This window comes from Cetorhinus maximus, chromosome 20 (assembly GCF_964194155.1).
Source record: "Cetorhinus maximus chromosome 20, sCetMax3.hap1.1, whole genome shotgun sequence".
In the NCBI taxonomy this organism is placed as follows: Eukaryota; Metazoa; Chordata; class Chondrichthyes; order Lamniformes; family Cetorhinidae; genus Cetorhinus; species Cetorhinus maximus.
The window spans coordinates 52,526,082-52,541,401 of NC_135898.1; the positions used below are offsets into that span (position 1 = coordinate 52,526,082).

Here is a 15,320-nt window from a genome sequence, read left to right on the forward strand (position 1 = left end):
ACCACCAGTCCTCGAGAGGCTTTTATATCAAACTACATGAGAGATTTATTAATTTACACAAGGTAAATATATACACATGGCTACAAATTACTACTATCATAACTTTTATCAAATTCCCAAACTAATCTCCATTAAGGCAACAACAACCTATAGGCTTTAAGCAGACACCAGGCAAAGCACTTTCACCTTACAAATTCAAAATGTGGTTCCTTTCATTTTAGTTCCTTTGCAGACACAGTGGTAGGCTTACAGGCTTTGATCTTACATTGCCTCTGCCCTGCACACACAAAACTGCCATCAGTCATACCCAGCACATCTCATTGAATGTAAATTCTCAGTTTATCACCAGCCACTTTGAACTCCACCTCTTCTAACAACAAAACCTCTTTCATAGTACCAATTTTATTAGTAATATAAACATTGCTTGGTCTCTTCTAGCTAGGTGCCAGGTTTCACTCCCCTTCTTGAATAACTAGTATACATCAAGGTACCCAAACTAGCTGGCTTTAATCCAATTAAGACACACCCACAGACTAAACCTCTTTTTAAAAAAAAATTTTCAATAATATTACATACATTAATAGCTTCCTAACATCTCTCTTCTTATCGAAAAATGAACCATCATAATTCTAAAAGACCTATCTCCTATACTTATTATACTATTATATTAACTGTTGCAAGCATTAACATAACTATATATATATATAAAAAACTATATATCACTCCAGTTCAATGTCCAGCGTTTTTTTTTTAAATCTCCAATTTTCCTTCAAGCTTCAAACTCTTGATAACGCAGCTGCAAACAGATTTTTTCTTCCAGCAATATGTATAATTCATAGATTATATGGTTGTAATAATACTTCATCTGAAAAGCCTTGCACTTTTGTCTTGAAATTGGTCCAAAAACTTCAAAGGATTATGGTCTGTATAAATAATTGTTTCTGATGAATTGCTTGCAACATAAATTTCAAAATGCTGCAATGCTAACACCAAACCCAAAATCTCTTGTTCGATCATTGAATATCTTCTCTGTTGTACATTCAGCTTTCGTGAAAAATACCCTATCAGTTTTTCAATTCCAGTATCATCTTCTTGTAACAGTACAGCCCCAATGCCTATATCGCTTGCATGAACTTGAATTGCTTGGCATTAATTAATTACTGCCAAAGCTGGTATTGTAGTTAATACAGTTTTCAAACTATCGAATGACTTCTGACACTCCAGTGCCCATTGAAACTTCTTGTTCCTTTTTAATACTTCAGTCAGTGAAGCAACCAATTTGGCTAAAATTTGGTACAAATTTCCGGTAAAACCCACTCATGCCCAGAAACTTCAAAACTTCTCACTTTGCTGTAGGCACTGGGAAATCCATGATAGACTTTTGCATCTCTCAGAACCACCATACCATGTCCAATGGTATTGCCTAGATACGTAACTTACACTTTTGCAAATTCACTTTTAGCCAAGTTCACCACCAAACTAGCTTCCTGTAGTCGAGTAAATAATTCTTCCAGATGCTGTAAATGCTCCTCCCACGTCTGACTGAAAACAATTAGATCATCAAAATAAACAGCACAATTGCTTAGACCTGCAATTACTTTGTTTGTCAGTATTTGAAATGCCGCAGGTGCATTCTTCATGCCAAATGGCATGACTTGAAACTGATGTAGTCCATTTGGCACTACGAAAGCTGATATCTCCTTTGCTCTCTCCAACAACAGTACCTGCCAATATCCTTTCAGCAAGTCAATCTTTGTGATAAATTTTGATTGTCCCACTTTCTCAATGCAATCTTCCAACCATGGTATGGGATATGAATCTGCTTTTGTCACTACATTCACCTTTCAAAAGTCCACACACAGTCTTTGTGTTCCATCCGATTCAGTAGCAGTACAATAGGCGAACTCCAGTTACTGCAACTAGACTCAATGATATCATTTTGAAGCATGAAATCAATTTCTTTTTGCACTTGTGATAACTTTTCCGGATTTAATCTATAAGGATGTTGCGTTATTGAAGATGAAATTTGTACCGAGACATCGTGTAAAGCTAAATGTGCCTTTCCCAACTTATTTCCACAAATAGGCTTGTGTGACTGCAATAGCTTTTCCAAATCACTTTGACACTTGCTTAGAAGGTAATTCAATATTTCATTTAAATTTTCAAGTACCCTATCATTATCCAATTTGATTAGAGGAAAATCAATTTCAGAGTCCTGCATTCCTATCTCTTTCTCATTATCCACCATCACTAATACCTCTTTTTGTTCCTCTTCCCTGTCAAGTACTTTTTAAGCATATTTACATGACACACCCTCTGCTTCTTCCTTCCATCTGGAGTATTTATTAAATAATTTACTTCACTCAATTTCTTTTCAATCCTGTAAGGCCCAATAAATCTTGCATTTAAAGAATCACCTAGTACTGGTAACAAAACTAGTACTTTCTCTTCAGAAACAAAACTGCGAGTTTTAGCTTTCTTATCTGCTTTCACTTTCATCGCTTGCTGTGATGTCTTTAAATGTTCCCCAGCCAAATCACATACTCTGTTCAATCTTTCCCTAAAATTTGATATGTAATCCAGGAGAATAGTTTCTGAATTTTGACCCACCAATTTCTCACGAATCAATTTCAGTGGCCCCCTTACCTCGTGACCATAGACTAAATCAAAAGGGCTAAAACCAGTCAATGCATTAGGAGTGTCTCTATTAGCAAATAACAAAAATGGAATTCCTATATCCCAATCCTGTGCATAATCCTGACAGTATGTTTTTAAAGTTTGATGCCATCTTCCCAAAGCTCCTTGTGACTCCGGATGATAAGCTGTTGATTTAAAGGGCAGAATTTTATGTTTGTTGGGTGGGCGGGCCTGACCCAATCGGCGGCGGATGCGTAGCCGATCTCCGCCGGCGAAACAGGCCATGCCGCCATTTTGCACGGGCGGGCCAATTAAGGCCCACCCAGCACGTTGCAGACTCCCGTGTACAGCGGGAATTTCAAATGTGCGGCGGGCGTATAGAGACCAATGGGGAACCGGCAGTCTGTATAAAGAAAGGCCAGGAAGCCTCCAGGCTGTTCACCATGGCCAGCAACCAGTCTGCACAGCGGGCTCTAGAGGAGGGCAGGGCAGAGGAGATGGGGGGGGCAGGCTGCAGGGTAGGCCAGCGGGGGGCCAATGTGCCCCTCGGTTCTCTGATGCCTGCCTTGCTGCCCTCCTCAAAGGGGTTGCAGAATGTTGGGAGGTTTTGTTTCCCGAGGATCGGAGGAGGAGGGCCCCCCACATGACCAGGCAGGGGAAGCAGGAGGTGGCGGAGATCGTGAGCTCTCAAGATGCTGTGCAGCGCACAGGAACCCAGTGCCACAAACGCTTCAATGATTTGTTGCACTCTGGAAGAGTGAGTACCATGTCGGCCTTGGCCAGTTAACCCAGCAGGTAGCCTTTGAGGCCCCCCACCCCGGTCTTAGTGTCGTTACTGTATTGGGCATTTGGCGCACGCTGGGTGGGCAAACACATAGTGACCATGCTTACATCAGCCTGAGTGGTTGAGGAGAAGATCGGTTCTCCCCGCAGCATATGTCGGTGTTTGTCACATTTGAGTAGTCTGGGGGCAATCTGCAGGGGAGGCAGCTAGGCACATACTCAGAACTCCAACACGTCTTATTGATGGTGATGAGATGGTGGAAGGGGAGCCTCAAGGTGTCATGGCCAAGAGCCGTCTACTGAACTCGGCACCGCACCTAGTTGCACCTCCTTGCCATGGGCGCTAAGACCCATGTGTTATTCAAAGTGATGGACGCCGAATGTGTCCAAGGTGGCCGTTGAGGGAGGGGGTTAGGAGCAGCCGTACTATCTTCTGATGACTGATCACCAATAGTGTGGGCAGGAGCCGCTAGAGGCCTCAGATGGGCCACTGTGGTTGGGGTGCGGCGTGCGCGTGCAGAGTACATGAGCGATCAGCCCCAATAAATGCTCTTCTCTGTTCTGTAGGCAAAAATAGAGAACAACAGCCGGGAGCGTTTGCAGACTGGCGGTGGGCACGCCGTGCTGCAGCATGTCACCAACTTTGAGGAGCAGGTCATGGAGTTGGGGAGGAGGCAGGCGGCCAGGTCGGCAGGTGTCGGTGAGGCTGGGGTGCAGCAGCCAGGTATTTGAGGCCCACAGTTCCATCCACTCTGTCTTCCCACCATCCAAAGCATTGATGATTGCTGCAATCGTTCATACAGCTCATACAACATTGCTCATTCACAGACTGATACAGTCAGACGTGTAGGTCATACACAAAGGTCCCTTGCCCCTCGAGGATGCACGTCTCTAGCACCTTCCAAAGTCGCCTTAACCCATTTGTGACCTCTGTCCCCATGCCCTAACATGCCATGGCATCGCTGCTGCACATTCAAATACTTATTGCATCTTAGGAGGGTTTGTACCTCCACCGCCCTTTCAGCCACTGTGTCCCACATTACTCTATCCAAAAGGTCCTCAAGCACCTCACCTGTCAACCTCATGGCACTCAACTTAAATAAATGCCACATTAGTCATCCCTGCACCAAGGGGAAATGTTGCCTTCTGTCCATCCGTTCTGTGCCCCTCATAATGGTATGAAGGTCAATAATGTGACCTGTCAATCTCCTGTGCTCCACGGCAAATGTCACAAGTGTATGCAATGTTTCCTCATCACTCCAACTCTCCAGGCCAGCATGCATCCTGGTCAGGAACCTCTGCACTCTCCCCACTCCAATGCCATCCCTCCCATGAACCGCACGTCACAACTGAACGCAGAAGTGTGGCTGTGGCCTCGACAGCGTTTTCTGCACTTGCAACATGACCTCCCTTCTCCTACATTCTATTTCTCAGCTAATAAAGGCAAATCTGGCTTTTACCTTGTTAAACGCCTCATGTTCCTGTTCTGCTACCTTAATGGGTCTGCCCAGCAAGGTCCCTGTAATCATCCTGACTTTCCATGGTCCTACCACTTCCTTGTACCTTGTTTGTCTTGCCCAAGTGCTTAACCGAACACTTATCCACATAACATTCCATGTGGCATTCCTTAGGCCATCTGACCAGCCTGTCTGTATGCGCATGTAACGTTTGGGCCTCCTCTTGACTATTTACCACCCCATCAATGTTGGTCTCCTTAGGTTCTTGAAGGTTGAGCGCATTATGAGCCTCGGGGGGGGGGAAAGTGATGAAAGGTGTTACGAACTGAACGCTAACTGATGCACTGTCCTTGTTGTAAATTTCAGCATCACTACCGCATGGCCGCCAGCACCAAGTCCAGAGCCCCCACTCCACACCTGAGGGGCATCACACTTGCCTCACATCGTTTCAGCGAGCCAGGCACCAGCGCAGTGACTAGCACATCGGTGGGGATTATAATGTCGGCTAGTGTCCCGGGGCACAGAGGAGAGGACACTTCACAATCGCTGGAGGAGATGGCACAGAGAGTGCCGATGGTGCCAGCAACCGGAGGACTGCAAGGGCCCAGGCACATGCTGAGTCGGGCAGTGATGATATGCCTCTGGAGATGTCCGCCATGCAGCAGCTGCAGGACAAGCGGCCAGGTGCACGGGAGTATCTGGCAGGGTTACATGAGGGTGTGCTTCACTTGGTCTCTGTGGTGGAGGAATCCAGGCAGAGTGTCAGTGATGGCATGAACCTCAGGACAGAGCTTCAGGCTTCCTCCATTGAGAGATTGGCGACTCTCATGGACAGGGGCTTCCAACAGATTGATAATCATCTGATTGGGTTACGCTCTGACCTGCAAGCCCTCACAGCGCTAATGGCCACAGGTGGTCATTGGCAATGTGGGATATGTTCTGGGCACCAAGTGTCCCAGCTCGGTGCCCATCCATCTGCGGTGAGCAGGGAGGTCCAATGTGACCTCACGTCGGCGCAGCAGCTGCCTGTCATCGCTGCAAGCTCCTCTCAGGGCGCTCCAGATGAGGGCAGCAGCTCCTCCGCCCTTCTGCCAGTGACCGTTGCATCCGTTGAGGCTGCGACAACTGGGGAGGTGCCAGTTCTGGAACTGGCCACTCCCTCCCAGGCAGGGCCAGCACAGGCTCCACGGGCCAGAGGAATGCCACCAAGGTCATCGAGGCCAACAGGACAGCAGAGTCTGTTGAAGGGTCATGAGGACTCGAAACGTCAACTTTGTTCTTCTCCGCCGATGCTGCCAGACCTGCTGAGTTTTTCCAGGTACTTCTGTTTTTGTTTTGGACAGCAGAGTCAGCAGGCTGTCTCACAAGCCACTCCAAGCGATGGGGGTGGCACTAAGACGTAGCACCCGCAAACGTAAGCATAAGGCACATTAGGCACTCCACGGGTTTGTCACTGGTGATTTTGTGTTGGCCCTAGATTAGGGAATGTTTGATTCTCAACGTCAGAGCGACGTTTGTTCATTTTTTTGGTGGCAATCAAGTCCACATTTGTGACCATGGCTGAGGGGGTTTCCTTTGTGCTGCATTTGTCTGTTTCACAGACATATCATGAGTGTTTCAGTGGACATTGATGTTTATGTACTAAGCCCTTCGTTGCAGCTGATGAAGTGGAAGATGTAGCACCTAAGTGCCACGTGTGGAAGCACCAGGCAATGCTGTTCCTGCTGATCCATGTGTGTGGAGATAGCTGAAGGTGCGTTGGATTAAAGTGTCCCGGCTGTCCTGCCTCCTTGGTGTAGTTGCGGGTCGGCGTGCTGCCCCTCATCATTGCCCTGTGCTTCCTCATCCTCTGAGCCACTGCTGGATTCATCATGTGCAGCCGCATCCACTGCGTCAAGGTCTTCATCGTCAACTACATCCTCCCTTTCCACTGCAAGATTGTGCAGAGCGCAGCATGCCACCACTATCAGAGAGACGCGATCCGGGGGGTACTGGAGTGGACTCCCTGAGCAGTCCAGGCATCAGAAGCGCATCTTGAGAAGACCGATGGCTCTCTCCACCACAGCCCTTGTGGTGCCGTGGCTCCTATTGTAGCGCTCCTCAGTTTCTGTTCTTGGATGGCGGAGAGGCGTCATGAGCCATCTTCTGAGGGGATAGCCCTGGTCACCCAGCAGCCATCCATCCAGCCGAACCAGAGTACTGAAGAGCCCCGGCACCTGGGAGTGTCTGAGGATGTAGGCGTCGTGGGAGCTGCCTGGGTACCTTGCACGACTTGCAGAATCTGCCTCCTGTGATCACACACTATCTGCACGTTCGTGGAGTGGAAGCCCTTCCTGTTGACGAAGGCACCGGGCTCACCTGCTGGCGCCTTGACGGCCACATGTGTACAGTCTATTGCACCTTTGATACGGGGGAAGCCAGCAATGGCCGCGAAGCCTCTGGCTCGCTGTGCCTGATTTGCCTGGTCACAGCTGAAGTGGATGAAGGTCAATGCACGTCTGAACAGAGCGTCTGTAAACTGCTTGACACAAGTATGTACAGCTGATTGGGAGACACCACAAAGGTCACCCACTGAGCCCTGGAAGGAGCCAGGTGCATAGAAGTGGAGGGCAACTGCAACTTTCAGAGCCGCTGGCATAGGGTGTCCCACACAGTTGGGGGAGATCTCAGGGCCAATCATCTGAAAGATATAGTTCACTGTCCCCCTTGACAGTCGGAGCCTCCTGCAGCACTGCACCTCAGTCATATTGAGGTAGTTGCTTCGCTGCCTGTATACCCTGGCAGCAGGATAGTGGCGCCTTCTGTGGCCCCTTCCACCTTGGACAACCTCTTGGCCCTGCGCCCCTTGTGCCTGCGCCTGGCCTCCCAAAGGTGGCTCCCCTGGAGGCTGATTGTCCACTCCTGGCCTCGTCCTTATTTTAGCCCTCCCTTCCTCCTCAGAGGAGCTGCCTCCAGTGGAGATGTCAGAACCCATACCCCCCCAGGCTAAATGGAGGCCTCCGGAAAGCTGCAGGCCCGAAAAAGATTACAGTCTGCAGACTGGTGAGCTGAAGCTTCAAAGTACAGAGAAAGCTGTTGGAAATCGATCTGAACTGCTACCAATCACACAGGCCAGCTTAAAACACTTTCTGCAATAAATACTACATATAAAATATTAACAACCTCTCTGAGCCCACATATCCCGCCCATGGATGAGGTTTGTTAAAAAGTCACTTACTCGCCTGCCCGTTGCGCCCGTGCGCCAAGGCAAAGATCACACGGGCTCCTCAAAATCGGCATCGATTGCTGAGTTAAAGGCCTTAACAAGGCCTTTAATTAATGGCAGGCGCGCGTCACACTTCATCGTGCGCTCGCCCAGCTAAATGTCGCGATGGCGTGCGCTGACGTCAGGACGTGCGCCCGACATTTTACGCGCTGACGTGTGGGGTCCGCCACCTGCACGTCATACATAAAATTCTGCCCAAACTGTTTTATCCCCAAACTGTTCATTACTTCCTTGAACAGTTGCAACATGAAATTTGACCCCTGATCTGATTGTATTTCTTTAGGTAAACCAGATCTTGTGAAAAAATTTAATTAAATCTTTCACAATCTTCTTAGTTGTAATGTTTCTTAAAGGTATTGCTTCAGTAAACCCGGCAGACATATCCATTATTGTCAGTAAATACTGATTTCCACTTTTAGTCTTAGGGAGGGGTCCTACACAAGCAATAATGACCCGGTAAAAGGTTCTTCAAATGCTGGTATTGGGATTAACAGCGCTGGCTTAATCACTGCTCATGGTTTTCCTGTTACTTGACATGTACAACAGGTTCTACAGAATTTGACTACATCCCATTGCAATCCTGGCCAAAAAAAAACTCTATCTTTTCCTGTGTTTTCCTCATTCCTAAATGTCCCCCCACTGGAATTTCATGAGCAATCCTCAGAATCTCATTTCTATACCCTAATGGGATAACAATCTGATGCACCTCCTTCTAGTTTCCATTTGCTGAGACATGACCCCACTGCCACTTTCTCATCAAAATATCTCCTCGAAGATAAGATACTGGAATATATTTTGCTTGTTTCTAAATAAGCTTTCTGATATAACTGTTTTAACTGCAAATCATTTTTCTGTAACTCCACTAACCTCCTTAAGTTGAACATTTCAGCTGAACTGTCCTGAATTCCTTCCTCCTGAATCATATTATCAACCACAGTGCTAGCTGATTGGATTTCAACACCTCCTTCTTGCCTTAGAACTACCTGCTTATCTTGTTTGTCTTGTTCTTCCCTATGAGCCTTTGATCTCATCACAACACAATCAGGGAACAATCCAGGATATTCCTTCTGTAACACCTCTGTTGAAAACACTTCTACAGGCTGCTCAACTACCACAGGCATCACTCAGATTTGCGATCCAGCTATATCATTACCCAGAATAAATTGAACCCCTGCAATGGGCAATTTTTCCACCACTCCAACTATAACTTCGCCTGTCTTCCATTTGCTCTTTAAATTTACCTTCCACAATGGAATAGATTTAGCATTGCCATGAACCCCACTTATTATTACCTGTTCCTGCAATACTCCCTTTGAACAAATGACTACCCCACAATATTAAGGATTGACTAGCCCCTGTGTCTCTTAAAAGATCTTTACCTACTCCACCCTGTACACATGGAAAGACTTTCCCTTCACACACAAAGTCTTCAAACATTTCTGCAACCTGCTCCTCAGAATTGTTTTCAGTAAACTGTGAACACATTCCCACTTCTTCGCCTATCACTGATTCTCCCTGTTTCACCCATACACAAACCACTGGTTTCTCCTGTGCCTAAACCTTTGAACTGACAGTACTTCTACTTCCAGAGCTGTTCTGTACCCCGGCAATTCTAACGGATTTTTCCTGCAATCTCAAAAACACTGACTTAGTGTGCCCCACTTTATCACAATGAAAACACGTCAATTTTTGAATGTCACTTCTACCTTCAGCACCTTTATATTCTGAGAAAAAAACTTCCTGGGAACTTCCAGCTACTCCTTCTCTTCCCTGACTACCTACCTTCCTTTCACCTTCACACTTTTTATCCTTTTCCAATTCAAAAGGGTGACGGAAAAAAGGTTTAGCTCTATAAGTTAACTCATAATCATTAGCTATCTCTGCTGCTTGTCCTACAGAATCAATCCTCTGTTCCTCCATGAGTCCTCACTACTGAAGAGATTGAATCTTTAAATTCTTCCAAAAGAATTACTTCCCTAAGAGCTACATAGGTTGTCTCTATTTTTAACGCCCCTATCCACCAGTCAAAATTACTTTGTTTTACTTTTTCAAACTCAATATAAGTTTGCCCATGCTGTTATCTCATATTCCTGAAGTTCTGCCTGTATGCTTCAGAAAGCAACTCATATGCACTCAAAATAGCCTTTTTCACCACATCATAATTCATCGACATTTCTTCTGATTGCAAAGCACATACCTCATGTGCCCTACCTAACAACTTAGACTATTAATAACGTCCAGTTTTCCTGTGGCCATTTCATCTGTTTAGCTAGCTTCTCAAATGAAATAAAGAATGCTTCAATATCTTTTTCCTCAAACTTCTGGAGAGCTTGTACAAATTTAAACATTTCCCCACTGGGTAGTACTCTGGAGATAAGTCATTCCTCACCTAATGGAGACTCTTATTTAACTACCAACATTTTCAGTTGGAATTCTCTCTCTCTCTCTCTCTCTCTCTCTCTCATTCCCCCTTCTCTATCTTCACAATTTCTAATTCCCTTTTAAAAGCCATTTCTCTGTCCTTTGCTTCTAATTCAAGTTTTTTTCAGTTCCTCTGCTTGTTCAAATTGAAGTATCTTCATTTGTAACTGAAGTGTCACTACCTCCAGCTGTGGCTCACTTGTGTCAGGTTTCACTTCCAACTGTAGATGCTGTGCTACACTTTTAATTATATCTGATTTCCTAGAACCCTCAAGTAACCCCAATTTTAATTTATCTGCCAACTCTGTTAACTTACTTTTGGTTATTTTCTCCAACCCAATCAGAGTAATATCTTCTACTCCCAGGCAAGTCTTAGCAATTGCCAAAGCCATCTTGCAGTCTCACTACTTCTAAAATACCTCACCAATTCCTGAATTCAAAGTGCTTCTTGTACTCATAACCTTAAGATTCCCAATTCCAAACCAATTGAGAAACTAGAAATATTTTTATCCTGCTAGATCCCCCAACTGTTATGACACAGCAGTTGGTAAAGCTGAGTTATTTAAAAATCCCAGAAGGAAACTTTAAACAACTGTCATAAACATGCCACTTAAAAAATAGGTTGAGATGCAGCTCTAAATTCAGGAATCTGACCACCAGTTCTCAAAAGGCTTTTATATCAAACTACAGGAGACATTTATTAATTTACATAAGTTAAACATATACACATGGCTACAAATTACTATCATAGCTTTTAACAAATTCCCAAACTAATCTCCATTAAGGCAACGACAACCTATAGACCTTAAGCAGACACCAGGCAAAGCATTTTCACCTTACAAATTCAAACTGAGGTTCCTTTCACTTTAGTTCCTGTGGAGACGGTTGTAGGCTTACAGCTGCTTTGATCTTACATTGCTTCTGCCCTGCACGTACAAAACTGCTATCGGTTATACCCAACACATCTCATTGAATGTAAATTCTCACTGTATCACCAGCACCTTTGAACTCCACCTCTTGTAACAATAAAATCCCTTTCATAGTACCAATTTTATTAGTAATATAAACATTGCTAGCTAGGTGCCAGATTTCACTCCCCTTCTTGAATGCTCTAATCAACAAAATGCAAACGCAGTCTACCTCTCTTACATCTCAAAACTAGTATACATCTAAGCACCCAGACTAGCTGGCTTTAATCCAATTAAGATACGCCCACAGGCTAAACCTCTATTTTAATAAAAATAATTTCCAGTAATATCATATACATTAATAGCTTCTTGACACAAGTAACTAATCTCCTGACTCTCCAAAGCCTGTCCACCAGTGACAAAGCACAAGTCAGGAGTGTGATGGAATAATCTCCACTTGCCTGATGAGTTCAGCTCTGACAATGCTCAAGAAGCTTGACACCAACCAGGACAAAGCAGCCCACTTGATTGGAACCCCTTCCACAAACATTCACTCTCCCCACCACCAGTGACAACAGTGTGTACCATCTGCAAGATGCACTGCAGGAACTCACCAAGGCTCCTCAGACAGGACCTTCCAAACCACTATCATCTAGAAGGACAAGGGCAGCAAACACATGAGAACACCATCACCTGTAAGTTCCCCTCCAAGCCACTCACCATTCTAACTTGGAAATATATCACCGTTCCTTCACTGTCACTGGGTCAAATTCCTGGAACTCCCTCCCGAACAGCACTGTGGATATACCTACATCATGAACTGCAGCAGTTCAGAAAGGCAGCTCACCATCACCTGCTCAAGGGCAAGTAGGGGTGGGCAATAAATGCTGGCCTAGCCAGCAACATCCACATCCCATGATTGAATAAAAAAAAGATTGGTTACCTTCTATTTGTTACCTAAAATCACAACCAACAATGCCCAAAAGACAATTTTATTTAAGCAGACATTTGAAAGCACACATACCCTTCAAATAATGGATAGGAAAATACAAAATAAAATAGGTTTTCTTTAGATTTAAATTGTAGAGTATGATAGTAAGATTGAACCTCATTGTTGATGATTCTTCTTTTTAAATTTGACAGGCTGATAAATAATAAGCAAGCTCCTGAACTGTCATGGAAACTGAAGCAATTGAACATCTGACTCTCAATATAAAAGCTGCAAATGCAGGTCCACTAGCTGTTTGCCATTCATACTGAGTTGCAACATTGTTGGTACAATGTAGGTACATCACCATGTGGGAATTAAGTACCCCACTGTGGGAAAACATGAATTTGAATCAGACCTCCCATATGCCCAGACATTAATGTTTAGTGCCTACAGGCTTTGAAAAGAAATCTATCTACTATAACAAACAAGGAACATACTCTTGATTAAGTAGAAATACTGGGTATATCACTTTGTTTTTTGCATTCTGTTCACATAACAAGCTGGGGGGTATAATTAATTCAAAGACAATTAATACATCCTGTTATATCACGTGAGCTACCTCTAATTCATGCCAAATGGGATAAGCTGTCATCATATAAATTGTCTTAAACACAATGAAGTGTTAAATTCGCTGCACTGTTTCGGCCCTAACTGCTATTTCCATCATACATTGATACAATAAATGAAAGTTTAGCTTCACAACTCCAAATAGTAAGAAAGATAAGTTAGCTGCCAAATTTGCTGTCTCTGACTTTCAGCTTTGATTCCATATAACAAACAGTAATGCAGCTACACCAAGCCTGGTTATGCCAGACTTACAGGAGCAGACATAGATTAAGAAGTGGTTCTAGTTACAATGTTATCATGCTGCATCAATGTAACATTGCACTGGAGAACAACATGTTTCTCTATCTAGATGTATAAAGTCGAAAATTCTGAGTAAGATTCCCATATTTCTAGGTATGAAAGAGTATCTATTTTGACAATTGTGCATTCTTCACAATACCAGTTTCACTAAATATTTCAGTATCAAGCTACAGTTCCAATATTCTACTCATATTAAAGTAAGTGTATTTGAACATTCTGAAGTGAAGACGGTAAAGAATGGATTACTGCACAATAGTGTGAAATAAAATGTCACTCTTTATAGGCCACTGCTTCCCAAACGTTTTCCCGGAGTGGAGTGTTCAGCTTGTGGTGAAGGGGGCGGGGGGTTGGGGGGGTGGGGGGAGTTCCTTCAGTTTCTCAGTGGCAGTGGGTGACTTGCAAAAATAACAGAACAGCAGGATGGTAACCATCATTATTCTATTATTGAAGTGGCAAAATAAAACAAATCAGTGGACTAGTAGCCTACTGTACTGTATTATCAAAGTTTAAAACAAAACAGCAGCATAACTAACCTACACTCCTGTATCAAAGTGTCAAAATAAGGCAAAATATCATAAAACCAATGTAAAAGCTATAGTTAGGTTTCTCATCAGGAAAAAAAATTAAAAACCCAATAAGTTGAAATACTTTACACTATTAAATTCCTATATGAAATAATTTTAATATAAAATTTAAAAATGACCAAGCTAACTCTTTCTATCTACCACCTGCTCACTGCCTCTCCCGCAGGCCAACTCTCGCTCACTCTCCATCTCCTTGTTTGACACTCCATCTCACCGCTTTTCTCCCCGACCCTCCATGTCGCCGATTCCCTGCTCAACCTTCACACGCGCCGCTTCCTCTCACAAACACTTGCTATGAACAAGCGCCAGGAGAGGTTCGGCAAGAGGAGGGAGGCATAAGAACATTAGAAATGGGAACAGGAGTTGGCCATTCGGCCCCTCATGCCTGCCCTGCCATTCAATAAGATAACGGCTGATCTGCCCCAGGCCTCAACTCCTCTTGCGTGCCAGCTCCTCATAGCCCTTATCTCCCCAATATTTCAAAAATCTACCTACCTCCTCTTTAAATATTTTCAGTGATCTAGCCTCCACAGCTCTCTGGGGTAGAAAATTCCAGACATTCACCGCCCTTAGAGGAGAAATTCCTTTGCATCTCAGTTTTAAATGAGTGTCCCCTTATTCTGTAACTATGTCTCCTAGTTCGAGTTTCCCCCACTGATGGAAACATCTTCTCAACATCTACCCTGTCAAGCCCCCTCAGAATCTTGTACGTTTCAATAAGATCACCCCTCATTTTTCTAAACTCTAATGAATAATGGCCTAACCTGTTTAGCCATGCTTGATAAGTCAACCTCTTCATCCCAGGAATCAGGCGAGCGAATCTCTTTGGAACTACCTCCAATGCCAGTGTATCCTTTCTTAAATACGGGGACCAAAACTGTACACAGTACGCCAGGTGCAGCCTCATCAACACCTTGTACAGTTGTAACAAGGCTTCCCTATACAGGCCAAAATTCCATTCGCCTTCTTAATTACTTGCTGCACCTGTGTGCTAACTTTTCGTGTTTGCACAAGAACACCCAGAAGCCTCTGTGCTGCACTTTTTTGGAGTCTTTCTCCATTTAAATAAATAGTCTGCCTTTTGATTTTTCCTACCAAAGTGCATGACGAGGCAAGCGAGAGGAGCTGTGAGCGAGAGTGTTGAGCAGGGAAGCAAAGAGGAGAGTGGGGCAGGGAAGCAAAACGCAGGAGTCTGGGGCAGGGAAACGAAGAACAGGAGAGTCGGGCAGGGAAGTGGCGACAGTCAGGCAGGGAAGCGGCAAGCAGGAATAAAGACACAAAACGCTGGGAAAAACTCAGGTCTGGCGGCATCTCTGGTGAGAGGAACAGAATTAATGTTTCACATTCATATGACCTTTCTTCAGAGCAAGCAGAAAAATCAGACAGGAAAGCGGAGATAGTCGGGCA

At 44.6% G+C, this 15,320-nt stretch overlaps 1 protein-coding gene across 9 annotated transcripts in view; it reads right to left on the minus strand.

Moving 5' to 3' along the window:
* The window catches only part of atrnl1b (attractin-like 1b), a 1,047,255-nt gene that overhangs the window by 796,032 nt on the left and 235,903 nt on the right, over window positions 1–15,320 (minus strand). The window lies entirely within an intron of this gene.